Source organism: Rissa tridactyla, chromosome 1, assembly GCF_028500815.1.
Source record: "Rissa tridactyla isolate bRisTri1 chromosome 1, bRisTri1.patW.cur.20221130, whole genome shotgun sequence".
NCBI classification, from domain to species: Eukaryota; Metazoa; Chordata; class Aves; order Charadriiformes; family Laridae; genus Rissa; species Rissa tridactyla.
The window spans coordinates 218021917-218038114 of record NC_071466.1 but is presented as its reverse complement, the minus strand read 5'-3'; the positions used below and the strand labels follow the sequence as shown (position 1 = coordinate 218038114).

General features: G+C 46.1%; 1 protein-coding gene across 7 annotated transcripts in view; it reads left to right on the top strand.

The window, feature by feature from the left end:
- The first annotated feature begins 36 nt into the window (after positions 1-36).
- NRF1 (nuclear respiratory factor 1) overlaps positions 37-16198 on the top strand; it is a 74024-nt gene continuing 57862 nt past the window's right edge. For 2 of the 7 annotated variants that reach the window (XM_054187894.1, XM_054187895.1), the window contains exon 1: positions 37-184. The gene's annotated coding sequence lies outside the window, so the exon portion shown is untranslated. The remainder of the gene's footprint in view (positions 185-16198) is intronic. The other 5 variants (XM_054187892.1, XM_054187896.1, XM_054187893.1 and 2 more) reach the window with 3 other exon arrangements.

The following is a 16198-nucleotide window of genomic DNA, read 5'->3' as shown; positions in this document are numbered from 1 at the left end:
CCCCTCTCTCCCTCTCCCCCCCGGCCTCCTCCCGCCGCCGCTGCCGCCGCCGGTCCCCGCCTTTCCCGCTCGCCATTGCGGCGGCTCAGGGCGAGCCGCCCCGCGTCCCCGCTCGCCTCCCTCCCCGGCCGCCGCCCGGCAGAGGCTCCACGGCGCAGGCCCGCCGCAGCGCAGCCGCTCTGAGGTGAGTGTCCTACCGCGCAATCTCCCAGCTCCTCCAGCCCCGGCGCAGCCGCAGCAACGCGGGGGCCCCCGCCGGCCGACCAGGCACCCCCGGCTCCGGCGTCCGCGCCTCCCCTCAGCGCCGCCGCGGGGCCGCCTAGGCCGCGCTAGGCCCCGCCGGGGGTGGGGGTGGGGGCCCACCGGAGGAACGGGGGAGGGGGGGGCGGCCGGCGGGGCGGCGGCCGGGGGAGCCCGGGGGGCAGCGGGGCGGCGGCAGGGAGGGAAGGAAGGGGAGGGCGGGTGCGGGCCGGCCCCGGGCCCACGCGTCGGGCCCGGGCGGGTGTTGCGGGCTGCGGGAGCAGGTTGCGCCGGGCCCGCGCCGGGGAGGGGAGCCGGGTCGCGGCTGCAGCCATTTGCGGGGCTTTGCTCCTGTTTCCTTCTATTTTATTTCCCCCTTTATCTCCTCTCCCCCCCCCCCTCCTTTTTTTTCTCTTTTTATTTTTTCCCCCTCTTTTTATTTTTTCCCTCCCCTTGCCTTTATCCCCCCCTTGTATTATTTTTTCCTCCCCCCCTTTATTATTTCTCCCCCTTTTATTATTTTTCCTCCTCCCCCCTTTTATTGTTTTTTTTTCCTCTCCCTCTCCTTTTATTATTTTTCCCCCTTTTATTTTTTTCCTCCCTGTCCTTTTATTTATTTCCCCATCCCCCTTTTATTTTTCTGTTTTCTGATTATTTTTTCCTGGGCCAACGCTGCCCTTTTATACATTGAGTTTGGGAGCAGGGCTGCTGCTGGGAAGGCAGCGAGTTTAAATGCTGTTAATCATGCAAGTAGATTTCTACCACCACCACCCCCCCTCTTCTTTCTAATATGCCCAAAAGGGGGTATAAGTCGTGTCTCTTTGTTCTTGGGTTATACAACATCTGGCTCAGGAGAGACCTGTTTCATGACTGAGGTGCTCAGGATCTTGTTAGTGTAAATAATAATTACAGAGCAGAAATATTCGGCTCAAAAGTCTTCATACGTGTGGGGTTACTAAGTCTTAGCTTTCTTGCAGCTAGAGGTAATTTCCATAGCGTGGGGAGATGTTTTCTATGTACCTCTTCAGAATTCAGATCTCTGCTCTATTTTCTTTTTGCCCCTCCACTTGAAGCATCTTCGTTATTTCCAGAATTCAGGATTTTTATCTTAGGAAGGGCATTGCTGTTCTGGTTTTTGTCTCTAATGCGTTAGCCTTGCTGCTGTCCAGGCATGGTTTTAGACCTCTTCCCCTGTCCCGGACACCATGAGAGTATTTTTGGTGTTGTGGTGGCTGTGCGCAGTCGTTTTTGGTTTTTTTTTTTTTTTCAGAGTTTCGTTCGTGACATCATGGCAACTTGTGTTCATCCTTACTTTAGCAGCAGCTTTACCTTCTCTTCTTATTCATCTGCATCACAGTTGCTCGTTTTTAAAACCTGTTATATTGAAATTTTGATGCCCAAGTGTTGGGGAAATAGATGAGAAGGAAATTGTTCATCTTTTTAATTTAGATTTTCATGCCTATGGTAAAACTGGGAGCAAAAATTTTTTTTTCATTGAGGGGGAAAGAGGAACTACATGATGATGGTAACTGTGGAAAGGTCAGGATTATATTAACTCTTTTTTTAGTATTTTAATCTCGTCCATTGTGGATAAGTGTTGTAGTGTTTAATTAATCTCATATCCTCATGCAATTTTCTGTGTGTGTTTACTATTTTATAGAGTATTGCAGTTGGTTTTTTGTTATATTTTATTGTGTCGCAGTTGTTTTTCAGAAGTCTCACGTCATTTATATACAGGCTTTACGATGAATGTGGGCCCTTACACATGTGCCATAAATACAGCGAGCTGGGGAACCCTCTGCCTCGTCCAGTATGTGTTTTATGCAGTTTTTACAATTTCACGTGCCGCAATAGCATCTGCGCTGTACAAAGTGTGTGGCCTGATGTACGTTCACGTTATAGAGGTGGAATGAAGCACAGGTCTTGTAAAGTGGCATTTGTTGGCAGCCTGGATAGAGCCGGGTTTGCGTGTGCGTAGGCAATATGTTTTTTGGTGGGGAGCGGTGAAAGCGCCGCCTTTCTGTTGGATCGAAATCTTTCTGTGGACCCCATTAACTCACGGCGTTTCACTTTGTACCTGCTGGGCTGCACGGGTGCTCCTTTCGAGGTAACTTGGCCTGGCCGCGCTCTGTGTCACGAGCGTGTGAGTTATCCTGACACGAGTTTATGTGGTGGATGTGGACCGTGCCATCCCAACTGTGCTGCCCAGCGTGCTAGAACAAGAAATACCCTCCCTCAAGAAGCAAATAAACCATCCTGGCAAAAACCAGTTACACCAGCGAGAGAACTTAGCGTGTGCTGTGTTGGTTGGAGGTTGCCCTTTTCTATAGCTCCATCGGGAAAATGCGTGGCATAAACTTGTTCATAGAGGATTAAGCTACAGTGAGCAAAGGCCACTTTGCTCCTGAGCAAGGTTGGCCACGCAGGTGTTTTACACACTGTAATATTGCACTTCTGTTAATTGTCTCAACTTCCCTGGATGAAAGCCCCAGGACTGGTCGGCTGCACAGATGTCAGCTTTCAGACTGCAGGTATTTTGGCGTGAGGACTACTTGAAGTGTTGGAATTTCATAATTTTTCTGTCACTCAGGAGCCTGAATCGTCTTTTTTTAGACCTCCACCAGCCAGTTTCACTTCTGGCAAGCTCAAGCCTGGAAGATTTCAGCCTCGTAAGTGAAAATAAAGAACCACAAATGACTGCAGGAGCCCAGGTTGGGAGCACTGGGGCCGCCTTTATTGTAAATCTCACTTCTAGGCTGCATCGTGTCAAACTTCTGCTGCCACGTGCGTGTACATGCTCTGGGAATATTTCCATTACTGCTTCCACCTGCTCTTCGTTTACCAGCTGAGGGAGATTTCCAGGCAGCTTCTCAGTCTCTTGAAAGCTTTGGGAATTATCATTTTTTACCCTCCTCTGAGCTGGAAAAGTATCCTCTAGGAAGGAAGCAGAGTGCAGTGACTCTGCTGTGCTCCTGTATCCCTTTTATCAAGAAAATTTTAATACAGACTTTTATCCATAAGAATGTTGCGTGCTGTCAGTAGGAATCGGCTTGTGTTGATGATTTTTGGTGCAAGCAGTACTGTAAATTTGGCCTTGGACTTTATTTTTCTTACTGCTGTTTCTGAAGGAGATCCATAGTGAAAAAATATAGTTAATATTTTTGTCTTACCAATTACCCAGTGCTTGAGTTATTTAATAAAATAATTTAAAATACACCCCTTGATCTTTTTAAATAAGTTGCACTGCATGGTGGGGATCTTACTTTTACTACGTAGTAGTTACAGTAGTAGAAAGATGGAAAATGGTGCTGAGGTGGCACTTGAAGCAGATACTTGTTGTGACTCATGCGGCTCTAATGAACTTCATTAGCTCTTTGATACATAGCCATTTGTTAAGCACGCTTGTCTAAAATTAGGACTGGCTACAGCCCATTGTAAATCAGAATTAAGGATAAAAGTTTCCACTTATTCCAGTTTAGTTTTCACGCCAGATTCTGAGCTTTCTTGCTGGTTATTGTGCTCTTCTGGATCTTTAGTACGGCTTGTCCTGCTGGAAGTCTCACGAACCACTGAAGACTCCGTACGAAGGAGTCGAGTGGCACGTAGTCTCTAGCAGGATCTCTGGGCAATGCTTGTTTGTGTTTAAAGGTAGTCCAGCCTCTTGTGGTTTTGAATGCACTTACTTGTGCGAGGGTCAGTTTAATGGTTTCTCACCTTCCCACTGTTGAATGCAGATACGCGCTCCTGCCCCGATCTGTCACTTGCTTTAGTGAGTGAATTTGTGTGTCAGCTATTGTGAGTCTCTTCATCTGCTCGTTTTGCCTGTGAATCTAGACCAGGTGAATGTGTCGTAGCAACCCCACTGTTTTTCAAGTATCGCAAACTATAAAATACTGAGCATTACTAGCATCTTCTCTTTTTTCCCCACCAGAAACTCTCAGCTGCTTTCCAACATAAAGGCTGTGCTGCTAGCAGTGGAGTGTGGAGAAAGGTTCGGAGGTCCAGAATTGTGCTGGCTGCCAGGGCTCTTTGTGCTGTGGGTGGCTAAACCTGGACCATCCAGGCACCATCCTGCTTTGGGGAGAATTCAAGCCTATTCCGTATCCACTGTAGCAATTGCAGTGGGGTTCAGTAGCTGCAGTGTTTTGCTGATTCTGGCCCTGTTGCCTTTGCTTTGTCCCAAAACCTGGTGGGGCTGACCCAGTTGCCAGGTAGATTGGGAAGGTTGGCTGGAGTCGTTCATCCCTGTGCAATGGCACCGCTCGCTGGGAAACATCGAAGCCTGTTATCCTTTTGGGAATAGCACAGTTTATCGCTAGGAGCAGACCTTGTGTTCTCGGCAGGAGTGTTAGTAAGGGAGGAGCTGGGAGAGGACGGCCGAGTGATCAAGGTTGCACACCCACTTTGTTTTGGAGATCGCCTGATGCGTTTAGCTTTATGGCAAGGACTTCTGTCTGAGGCTGCTCTGGTTTTGTTGTGGATGAGTTGCCTGCCAAACTCCGAGAAGGAGTCCCTTCTATTGACGGATAGAAAATGGGGAGGTGGAGGCTATATTTGGTGGAGCATGTAGGAGAGTGATAGGCATCCTGATGCGCATTGACGTTTTGATGTCAATGAAATACCGTGGTGTGTTTTTTTTTTTTTTTTTTTCCTCCTGTAGGAAAGATGTAGCTGTACAAAGACTCTTAGAACACTTTAGATGGAAGGTGTATTCCATCTGAGCATTGGTTCTGTAGGATTGTGAAGTCCAGCATCCCCTTTTCTTCCTGTTTTCCATCCTTTCTTAGAAACCATGCTGCTTTCGGTGGGTACCAGAGCCTATTTTTGTGCCAGAGGATGAAAGCAGGTGTCTCATCAGTATGGAGCATGGTGAGGTGCATTCTGCTCTCGGTGCTGGGCTCTGAGCCTCTGCCTCCTCGCTCGCATTATTTTTGTTGGGTGTTGATGATTTTCTGCCTCTGTGAGGCTGTGTGTAAGGCAGATGTGTGAATTATTTTATCTGTTTGCTCTGTGTGCTGTCTCTATTGCCTATAAATAATAAATGGATGGCTCAGATGCTGCAGACTGATAGCGACTTTGGAGGGTAACTCAACTTTTTCAGTTCTGTTACAAAAATTCATCTGACTTCCAGTACATAAGCAGAAAAACACGAAAGTACGCTTTCATTTATGGAGCATGCTTCTTGCTTGCAACCAGTGTGACCAAGAAATGAAATCCAAAAGAAACCGAGTCCCTCCCACTGTTTATTACATAACCATCTAATTAAAGTAATCAAATGGGGGATGACTTCGAGGCTTGGAAAACTTCCCCATAGTCTGGGTCAAAAATACTTGCAAGACCACACCCCCAGAGTCTCCAGGCTTTATTTACCTTGCAACATCCTCTGTAGAGGACTGGTGTGTAAATTAATTATTTTCCCCATAAGTTTATTTTTGGCATTGGCCATTAGTGTCTCCCGCTGCTGCTCCTGCAGCCGCTTTCTTGGGCACAAAGAAAATCCTTTTAACTCCTGATTTCCCTTTTGAAGGAGAAGGGACTTCAAATAGTGCTGCTCTCTTTCCTGCCTAGAAAGAGCTAGCTGATTCAGAGCTCTTCTCGTAGTTGCTTTGGGTTGCAAGTTGGGTTTTTTTCAGGCTTATGATTTCTGCAACATGGGTATTCATGGCAATTGGCAGGTAAATCAGTCAATTCGGTCTCTTGCTCGAGAAGGAAATGGTGTGATAGCTGTAATACTTAAACCCTCATAATGAGAAGCATATGGAGGTGGTGGTGGTGAAGAAATGTGAAGGACACCTAAGTACAAGATGTAGCAGCAAATAAAAATTGGTGGTCCATTTTCAGTGTACAATCATGTATCTTCCAATACACGGCTGTGCGTTGCAGGAACTCTGACAACTTTGAATTCCCGTGGGATTTGCACACCCTGCTGTGCATTCAAAGCAGGAGAAGCCCTGCTTGAGCGCTGACTTAAGATGGGTCAGGACTGGAAAACTGTGATGATCTCGGATGTTCTCCACGTGCGTGGGAAGTTTGAGGTTCTGGTGCAGTAGTGCTCCTGTAAGCCATACTGACCTGTGCCCCTTCTCAAACTAAGACAGAAAGAAGTAACTGTGCTTAATGAGAAGAGTATTAGCGGATGTACTCATGTGCGCGTGTGATTGTTATAACCCTGCTTCATCTTTTAACACGTGGTTTGGGTCTTGAAGTCTTAAGGTTTGCCTGTGTGGAAGACAGCCGAGTACTAAGCAGGACGCTTGGAGAGCACGGTGGCCTGCTTAACAGGCTCTTTGTCAATACTTGAGAGAAAAATGTTTGAACGAGCATTAAATCCAGCGTGCAGGTACTTAAGACTTAAATAACTCGCAGACAAATCTCTTTGATCTAGTTGAGCTGTAGACGCACTTTTTCTTCCCCCCCACCCAGAAGACACAAATCTTAATCCTGCACAATGCGCAGCTGCAAAGGTAACACACACTGGGTTTTCTCGCTTCGTTTACAGAGGTGACACTTTCCCTTTCCAGGGTCGTTGCTCATCAGTTTCCAGTGGTTTTGCTGGAGAGTTCTTCCTGCTCGTCCACAGTCTTTTGCGGGGCAGGCAAGCAGACATGTTCTTGAACTGCAGGAAACTGTTGGGAAGGAACCTGTCCTTTCCTTTTTCCCAGTTCCAGGTGCTAAGGGGAGGAGGTATCCTATTTTTTTACTGGCACTGAACCAAGCCTCGCTGTATTCTGTCACCTCAGACGCCCTAAAGGACACCACAGGGTAACCCGAGATGCCTGTTCTTGTGTGCCTGGAGGAGAATTCCCAAATTCTTCCGTGTGTGAATGCAGATACCGTAGTTGATATCGGAGGCTGTCTGCAGACCTGTGAATGCACAACAACTCCTTCCTCTTAAACAGCTGTAGGAAAAAAAAAAAACAACCCAAACTTAGGTAGAAAAGATCTTGAAAACAAATCCTATCGTAGTGTGTATTTTCCCTACAGGATTTAATTTTTTTTTTTTTTTAAGACAGAATGGTGTGGGTTCCTAATCTTTTTGTTTGCTCAGTATGTATTGCAGGATCAGAGGGTAAATTAATTGAAAGAGTAAGAATATTAAATGGCAAGAGGAGAGGTGTTTTGGGGTTTTTTTTTGTGGTCTGGGACAACTTGTCACTGCGTAGTCCATTGCTGGGGACCTTCTGTACACACAAGTTGCATACCTGTACCCTTCCTCATCTGGCTAAGGCGGCACCACCCCTCCTAAAACCAGCTGCAGTCATACTGGTGTAACTCATCCTGGGTTTAGGATCAAGCAGACCGTATTAAGCATCTCCCTGAAGACTGCATCATTAACAGAACCATCAAGGAGGGGTGGGCCAGGCTTGCCATTTTAGGGTGGAAGTTAGATCATTAAATGTGGTTAGGGCTGTCTCGTCTGCCTTTATTTACCGTATGCAAATCCGGTTGAATAAAAGCAATGTGAGGACCAAGTCCTTGAGATGATCCATCTAGCGAAGGTTGAAGACAGCAGACCTTGTCCAAGCTGGATGTTAGGGTTAATGTGATACTTCACACCTCCAAGTCTTGGTCTGGACGAGACTGTGGAGTGTCACATCACCACCCTTTCGCTCGAATCCCTCGGTAAAACATGCTTCCTTTATGTTTTTCTGTGGTAGACCAGCATAACCACTAATCCTCTCTCTCGATAAAAGAGGATTAAAACTGGGAACATTTGCACCTTAATGCAGCCGGCCAGGGCTGCGCTCTGTCTTTTCGGCAGTAATCCTGTTGGGGCTCGGGCTGTGCCGTTGTGCGGTGCCAGGAATGCTGTCGGCGATCAGCAAGTAGCAGCTCTCTCGGCAGTTGCGCTTATTGGGTCAGTAATTCTTAAAAGACTGCTTTGCGTGTTAATTAAAAAATCTGTATCAACTAGAGATGACTAAACTCGCTTCACGCTGTTAAAATGACTTCTGGGCTATGCCCAGAAAGTAAAAATAATTTGAAATTGGGATTTCTGTGTGGTTCTTTAAATAAAATTAAAGAATGTGTAAGCTGACAAAGTATTACCTTTGAGAATGCCATTTATCATGTGTTACGTTTCCCAGACTCATGTCAGAACTACACATCCTGCAAAAGATTTTAGGGAAGAAGGTTCTGCCCCAGGTGTTACTGATAAGGGAGAGTCACCTCTGCGTATTGCACCCAAGATGTTTAACATGACACCCGCAGAGCCTGGGGGAAGCACAGGAATGCTAAATGAGAATTCTACCCCGTGGCTTGCGATTTTACGGTGTAGTTTGACTTCCAGTCTTGAATTACACTCGCTGGCCAACATGGGCCGGGATGCGGTGGTGTGCCCTTCCCGTGGGCTTGCAAACGCTGAACGTGTGCTAGCCTTTTTCTCGGTGTCTTCATGGGGAGGACTGATTCCACCATAGTACTTTTTTTTTTTTTTAAGTGAATTGCTTAAAATTTGGAAAAAAAAAAAAGTCTAAGAAAGTGGAGTCCTTCTGCACGTACATGCTGTGCGTTCCCTGTGAACTACCATTGCTCTGGTTGAGGCAAGCAACTGAAGAGAAACTGCTTTGGCAACCAGTCCAGCCCAGTTCAGCTGCTGGGGTAATTTATAAGTGGGTTTTTTTCCTGGAGAGCTTCATGTTCTCTCCGATGTGCTCCCTCTGCTCCCTGCTGGCCCGGGCAGGAGGGAGACCAGGTGTCTGCTCCTGCTCGCCTTGGTGGAGCTCTACAGTGAAGTCCTCCCTGTGCTCGCCATCGCTTTCGTGCCGAAACCTGACAAGAGCCTCCAAGTAGAAACCACCTCATCCTTAACGTTCGGCACATGGCCTCCTGCCGCTGTTTGGTGCTAAATACGTGAAGTTTAGCTGCAAAAAAGATCCGTTGCAAATTGCGTCGTATGTCATGAGATGAATGTCCTATCACATTGCCAAATGGTGGCTTTCAGCAGAAACTTCAGCAGCCAATAGGAGTTTGTATGCCTAATACGTTTGTGTAAAATCATATTTGTTTATTTTCCAGACTTCCTGCGTGTGAAGTTTTTCCTGCATTGTGATGTGTTTGCTCTTTTATGTGAGGTGCTGATAAAACGAGCACATTAATAGAAGGGGGGTTGGTTTTGTTTTCTAGAATCAATTTTATTTTAGGTCTTCTCATGCTGAGACTGGTAGCGTAGGGAATTTTTTGCCATCCTAATTAATAGGATCATTATACTAATACTATGCCACAGGAGGACGCTGTGGAATGAGAGCTTGGTTCTGTAGTTCCTCTTAGTGCTTGAGTTACCGCGTCTCTGCTGACATGCGGCAACAATCCACGTGCCGCTGTGAGACAGCGTGAAATAAGATGTTCACTTCAATCTTGATAGGAGAGGTGTAAACTAGCGTGTCTTATCTTGCCTTTGTGCAGGGTATCAGTTGTTGCTGCTGACATGAAGCAGTGTCTGAAGTCCCGGAAAGCTAGTCCCATCTAAAACCTTGCACAGCTTCCAGAGCAACGCAAGCTTCACCAGAAAAAAAACCCCATTTTTTATTGGATTGAGGTGTAAACCTGCACATTCTCTGCATGAGTAAGGGAAGGCTTTTTCCACAGCCGTGGAAAAACAGGATTTGGGGATTTAAATGTGCATTTTAACTGAGTTGTGGTTACAATAAAGATATTAATCGATCTTGTCCCTGAGGAATGGTGTTGTTTCTTTATCAAACCAACAGTGGGAATTCCTTCTAGGCAGTTTTACACAAGGATGGTATTAAATTTATCCTGAAGGTGAATTAATGATGTTTAATCAGTCAGAGATGGCAATGCAATGTGACAGGTGGACATGATGGAAAGAGCTAGATCTCTGCTATTGGGAGTGTGAAACCTCATGCTAGGGACAACGTGAACATCCTCTTTCTGTCCTCCCCAAGGAGGAAAGACCAGCGGAAGGTCTGGATCTTGTTTGTTGGTACACAGCGCAGCTGAGTGGTGGGAGATGCGGGCTTTCCAGTGTGTTTTCGGTTGCTAGCTGCAGTCGCAGAATCCAGTGCAGTTGTAATTGGCTGGCGTAGACCTCAGGTTTCACCTGGAAGTGGTTTTTTTAACCAGCATCGTCAGGAAACACTGTGAAAGAGCTCTGTGTCCGTGCGGGTCAGGCCTGGCTGGGAGGTGGACATCTCTGCATGAGATGTGGCGTCCAGGTGCCAGCCAGCGTTGGTCCTAGATAGAGGAGAAACAATCCCAAGCCAAGACTGGCCATCTCTCCGTTCAAGGTTGTCCTCTGTCCTCTCCTCAGCGGGAGGTTGGCAGCTCCTCTAATTCAGACTATCTCAGGAACTATCAAAACCGGACCATTTTTGACTGTTTTAATTGGAGGGTAGGCACAGGTCTTGCAAGACTAATGAGGTTTGATGAACACCAGTGATTTCAGTCATGGATCTTCGTGAAAATCACGGTGGACGATCCCTTGGTTTGTGTTGCCGTTGTTTCTGAATGAGGTTAGTTCTTCATGGTTCATGTAACCATTGAAATCTGGCAGTTAGAAACCAGCTGTATCAGGATGTATGTACTTGCTTTAAAAAATGTGTAGAGGGCTTTGTGCCAGAATAGCAAAAAGCAGTACCGGACAATTTCAAAGGTATAATTACATCCAAACAGGATTTGATTTTATTAGTAAATGGCAAATGATTTATTTCTTGCTGGATCAGCTTTCACATACAAATTATTCCAGGCTGCCTTTGCAGGGAATTTGGAGTTTATCTAGACACACAGCCGGAAGTTTGAAATAGCTTTTTAAATAAAACATTCTTATGTACTAAGTGCATAGGAAGTGCTTTTTAATCTGATTGAATACATGAAGTATGAAACCTAGCTAAGTGAAAAAAGTCCTTCACGTCATGTTGGCCCGGATCATCAAAGGTATTTTAGATTCCTCCTCGCGAGATGACACCAGTGCTGATGGTTGCTGTGGCAGGCGGGCAGATGAGCTGTTGCAGCTGCAAGCAGTTGGTAGGTCTTAAAATAAATCGGGGTGGTGTGGTCCACTTTACCCGCTACAGCATAAACCCTGGGCTCAGCAGGGTGCATGTGTGAAGCCCCCCATGCCACTGCCAGCATCTTTACCATGTGTGCTGCGAAACTCTGCTCCTGCCTCGCTGCAACGGCCAAAGGATGGGGACAAGCACAAGGGTGACGCCGAGCGTCGTCGCCACCTCCACGCAGCATCGTTGAAGAAGCAGCATTTAGCGAGTAAGCACCGTGGCTCCCCTGCAAGGTAGGGGCAGGGGAAGAGCGAACTGAGCAGCAGATGGCTAAAACCTGATTTAGAGGCCCATTTTCCAGCAGAGGTGCTGGTCTACGTGGCTGAACACCACTGGAGAGCTGCAAGAAGGGGCTTAGCAGGCGGCGACTGATGGCTGCAGCAGCCACCCGGCAGCCCGCGGAGCTGCTGCACGAGGATTAACACACCCAGATCACAGGAGCCCCGTTGATTAACTCTCCGCAATCGCCTCCGAGAACAAAAGTGCCAGTGTGATGTCGGTTGTTTAATGCAAAGCAAACGACTTATTTACAGCGGAGGCTTGAATCCATTAAGGGCATATTAAACTCCAGATGCTTGTCAACTTTACAAAAAGAGTGGAAGAAAGGGAGGAGGTGTTGCACATTTTCTTGAAAAAAAACCTCAGCTTGCCAAACATGGAGCAGTGTTTCACTGAAGTTAAAGTCATGAGGAGGGCGACCAGCTTGAATGATGAAACAGAATATTTTTTTTTCCTTTTTTTTTCTTTCTTTTTACACTGCTCTCAAGACTGCTGTGTAGCGCCAAAGTACTACGTGCTGAGTTCCTGTGTGGAGTAGGACTGTCGATAAGGAATTGGTACTGACTACGGTGTGGGGATCAGACAGAAAATGGGCTGCCAAAGGGAAAAACAGGAGTGTTTCCATTCCTTTGAAACAAATTAGGAAATGAGGCAGAGGGATTATTCTTGAGAGGGGGTATGTAGAATGGGCCTTCTCGAATAAGTTCTCTAAATTACTTAATTAAAAAAAAAAATAAATAAAAAAAACCCCAGGAACATCTAATGTGCCCCAAGCCAACCAAGCAACCACGACATTGGCTGGTCTCTTCCTTTTTTCTCTCTGCTCACTTTAAAGAATGCTGAATACAAGGCATGGCTTTGGGGAAAATCCTCCTCTGCAAGAGAGGCCGCGAGGCTTCTTGGTGTTTCGGTGGGACCATCGCTAGCTAACAGGCTGGTCTGTACCTTTTGTACCTTTTCAAACAACCCATCTGTGCTCAGAAGAGCTGGGCCTCTGTGGACACCAGCCGAGACCTCTGCGTGCACCTTTGTAGCTTTAGGTATTGACTCCCCTCGTGTTTAGGGTAAAGAAGGATGAGGAGAGGTATGATGCAGGCTGGCTGGCTTTGGTCAGAAACGTGAGCTGATGTAAGCTTATTGCTCCTTTTTTCACTGTGGCTTCCCATCGCATCTGGTTTGTTCCTGTATAATCTAAATTTAAGATCTTTTCAGCAATTCAAGGCCAATTCTTTAGAGGACGCTAGGTGGGTCTTGTAATGCAGCCTTGGTCCTGAATCTCATCGCTTGGTAGAGAAGAGGGTTGATGACCCGACCAGCCTGAAACAACTACAGGGATGATACTCGGAGCTGGAAAGGTTAATGTTTCTATTAAACTAATTGCTCACATTGATCACTTAGAAAGTGGATTCTGAAAAAGTATGTGTGTCCCTTAATCTGCCTTTCCTCCTGTGTAATTTCTAAATCTTTGCGTATATCACCGTGGAAGGCAGAGCTGCTGCTTCAGCTCGGGACGTCCATCAAAGAAGGTTAGTTCCCCTGCGCAGCAGTGCCCTGCAGCCGGGTAGGGTGGGATTTCATTCTTCCCAAAACCTTTGGTAAGGACAGCTCGTGCTATAGTGCACTGAGCAGGCTGCGTGAGAGTTGGCCTCTGTTTGCTATTGATGATTTGCTAATTCTTGCAGTTTAATTATAAAATGTCATACTCATTTTTATGTGGATGCTGTTACAGAATACGGGTGAACTCTTCGCTTATGGTGTTCTACCCATAGTGGTAGATATATACCATACCCTTGATAGGACAATATGAAGCCTGAATTCTGACAGCTGGGATTATTTGCAAAGAAAATATAGAACTCTCTATTTGACGAAGAAGCAAGTTTTGTAAAAAAGACAACCCGCTCTTTTTCGCAGTGATTTCGTGGGCTGTATGGCGTTGCCTTATGGAAGAGAGGTTTGGTCATCGAGTGAGCGCTGAAATGCCCAAGCAGAAGGAAGGTCTGGTTGCAAAACTTGAACATGAGAACTTTATATTTGGTGTTTGGGATGTTGATGAGGCAGTTAGCTGTTCCCACCCCATTTCAGAATGGTAGAGTCGTAGAATCACAGAAGGGTTTGGGTTGGAAGGGACTAAAGCCCACCCAGTCCCACCCCCCTGCCCTGGGCAGGGACACCTCCCACCAGCCCAGGTTGCACCAAGCCCCGTCCAACCTGGCCTTGAACCCCTCCAGGGATGGGGCAGCCACAGCTTCGCTGGGCAGCCTGGGCCAGGGGCTCGCCACCCTCACAGCAAAGAATTTCTTCCTTATGTCTGATCTAAATTTACCCTCTTTTTCATTCAGAACCTGTGCCCTTGTGTTCCCCGAGCTCTGTTTCGTGCAGTAGCTGCTTTCTTAGGAGGGGTCTAAGCACAGGTGGCAGGAGAGCACAGAGCAGGTCTCCATCAAAATATTCTGGGTCTCAGCCCTTCTTCAGTATTCCTTCAGATAATCCATATTTTGCATCCTTTTAAAATTATTTAAACCGCCAAAGAAGTGAGACCCAACGATTCTTTTATTTTTTTGTTAATCTGAACAGGGTTTCAGATGAATTAGGCTTTGTGTTGGATGAGTTAGTAAAAATGGCCTCATGATTTGAAATGCCAGCAGATAAATGCTCATCTCTAAGTGATGACTGTCTCAGAGGGCAGCGTCTTGTGCTTCTACAGCCTGTGAAGTAAAACCGCTTCAGTGGTCTAAAGGATAAAAATAAGTCCGGGCCCTGCCTGTGTAAGAGAGTTTTTCCAGTCATGCTGGTGTACCTCATCATTTTTTCTGGTGTGGACATTTTATTTTTGGCTCAGTTTAAAGCACCCGTGAAGCAACGTTAAAGTAGATGGCAGTGGTAGAGGACAACTTCTACAGTAGGATAACCCACGTGGTTTTCTGTTGGTCGAGTTGTATCTCTTTATATTCGCACCACAGATTACACTGAGCAGATGACACCTTCATTTTAATCCACGTGGGTTTAAATTTAACGTAGAATTTATGGGGTTTGTGTGCGGTTTCTGTTGTTTTGTGCTGGTTTGAATGGTACGGCTTCTGCTCTTTTAGCTTGCTTTGCTCCTCCTGCATCTGGTATTCTTCCAGCGATGGTGTCAACAGCCATTGATCATAGTTGACAGTACATCAAAGGAACCTCTGACACAGTCATGAAGCAACTGCACTGCGCGATGAGAGGGACTTTATCCTCATATTTTTTTTAAGCACTTTAAATGACTTTAAAATACTTCTGGCTGTCATCCAAGGCTTCTGGACTAAGCTACAACTACCAGGAAATGTCTTTGCAGGCATCATCGTATCATTAGGGTTTCCTTGCACCTGAAACTGTTCTGGTTTCTGAAGGAAAACGGGAATAAACTTTGCTTTTCTGGAATGATGAATCTAAAATTAATCAGGAACAACTTTCCTTTCATCCCCTGTGCCTGAACCCCTGTTCAAATCCGAGTGCGGACCCTTCGGATGCGTAACAGAGATGATTTGTGGCTGGGGCAACAACAATGTCAACAGGTTGGTAATCACCAGCAGAAACTGCCAGTCAAGGTGTTTGCCCACAAAGCCTGACTTGTAGCAGGAATCCTTTGGGAATAATTTGAATATACAAATAACTACCCAAGGCTTCAACACTCGAAGATAAGGCTTCATCCCTTTCAGTGTATGATTCTGGAGACCTTTGGAAATTTCCTGGGAGGAAAACGTGCAGGTATGAAACTAGCGCAGAAGTTGGAAAAGTAGAAAACACGCATTGAACGAAGCTCTCAGGTTAAACTAGAATTAATCCAAGTTACCACTTGGAAATGAATTACGGGGGCTCGTGGTGTTATTGTGTGCACAGTTGGCCAGGCTGCGCCTTTTACTGAAGAGCTGTAGCAGTTTATTGCCTTTTTTCCAGCTTATACCTACTTTTACACAGACAGGAAAGCTTAAAAGTGAGGAAATCTAATAACGCCACCGAGGAAGCAAGTGCCCTTCAGACGTTGCAGCACGTACCTCGGACTCCTTTGGAAGGGAGGTGGAGAGAGGAAAGAGTTTGTAGTAGATTGATGGTTATTAGACCTTGTTTGAATCAAGTGGACTTCATCTTTAAATAAACACAATGACCTTGCTGTTGATTATCCCAGTCGTTGCTTATAGCTGTTTCCAAAAATGCCAAAATTCAACCAGGCACCGTGCACTGAAGCAGGATGTGTGCCTGTAAAAACTAGACCAAATAGACGTGTCTTTAAATTTACATAGTTGCCCATGAGGAATATTGATGTTGCATACCCAGCTGTTCACTTCCTGACTCAGAAATGCATAGTTTCAGCCTACTACCAATTTTATTTATTAAAAAAAGCATTTTTCTTAGTGACATTAGGTGTATACTGCCTCTTCATTCAAGCAGGTTTCCCTCCAAAGGAGACACGATCGGAAGCATTCGTGGTCTTGTAGTCTTGACTCCTGATGAGCTGAAAGATTACTGTGCTTTGTCAATTATATTGTGGTCGTATTTTTCTGTAGACAAATGTATTTTTTAATTTTATTGGAAAATACTTACAGTTGTATTTCTCCATGGAGAAAAGCAGCAATATACCCTTTCAGAAAAAGCACGGTGACTTGGGAAAGGCCTGGCTTGCTGAGCTGTTTCAT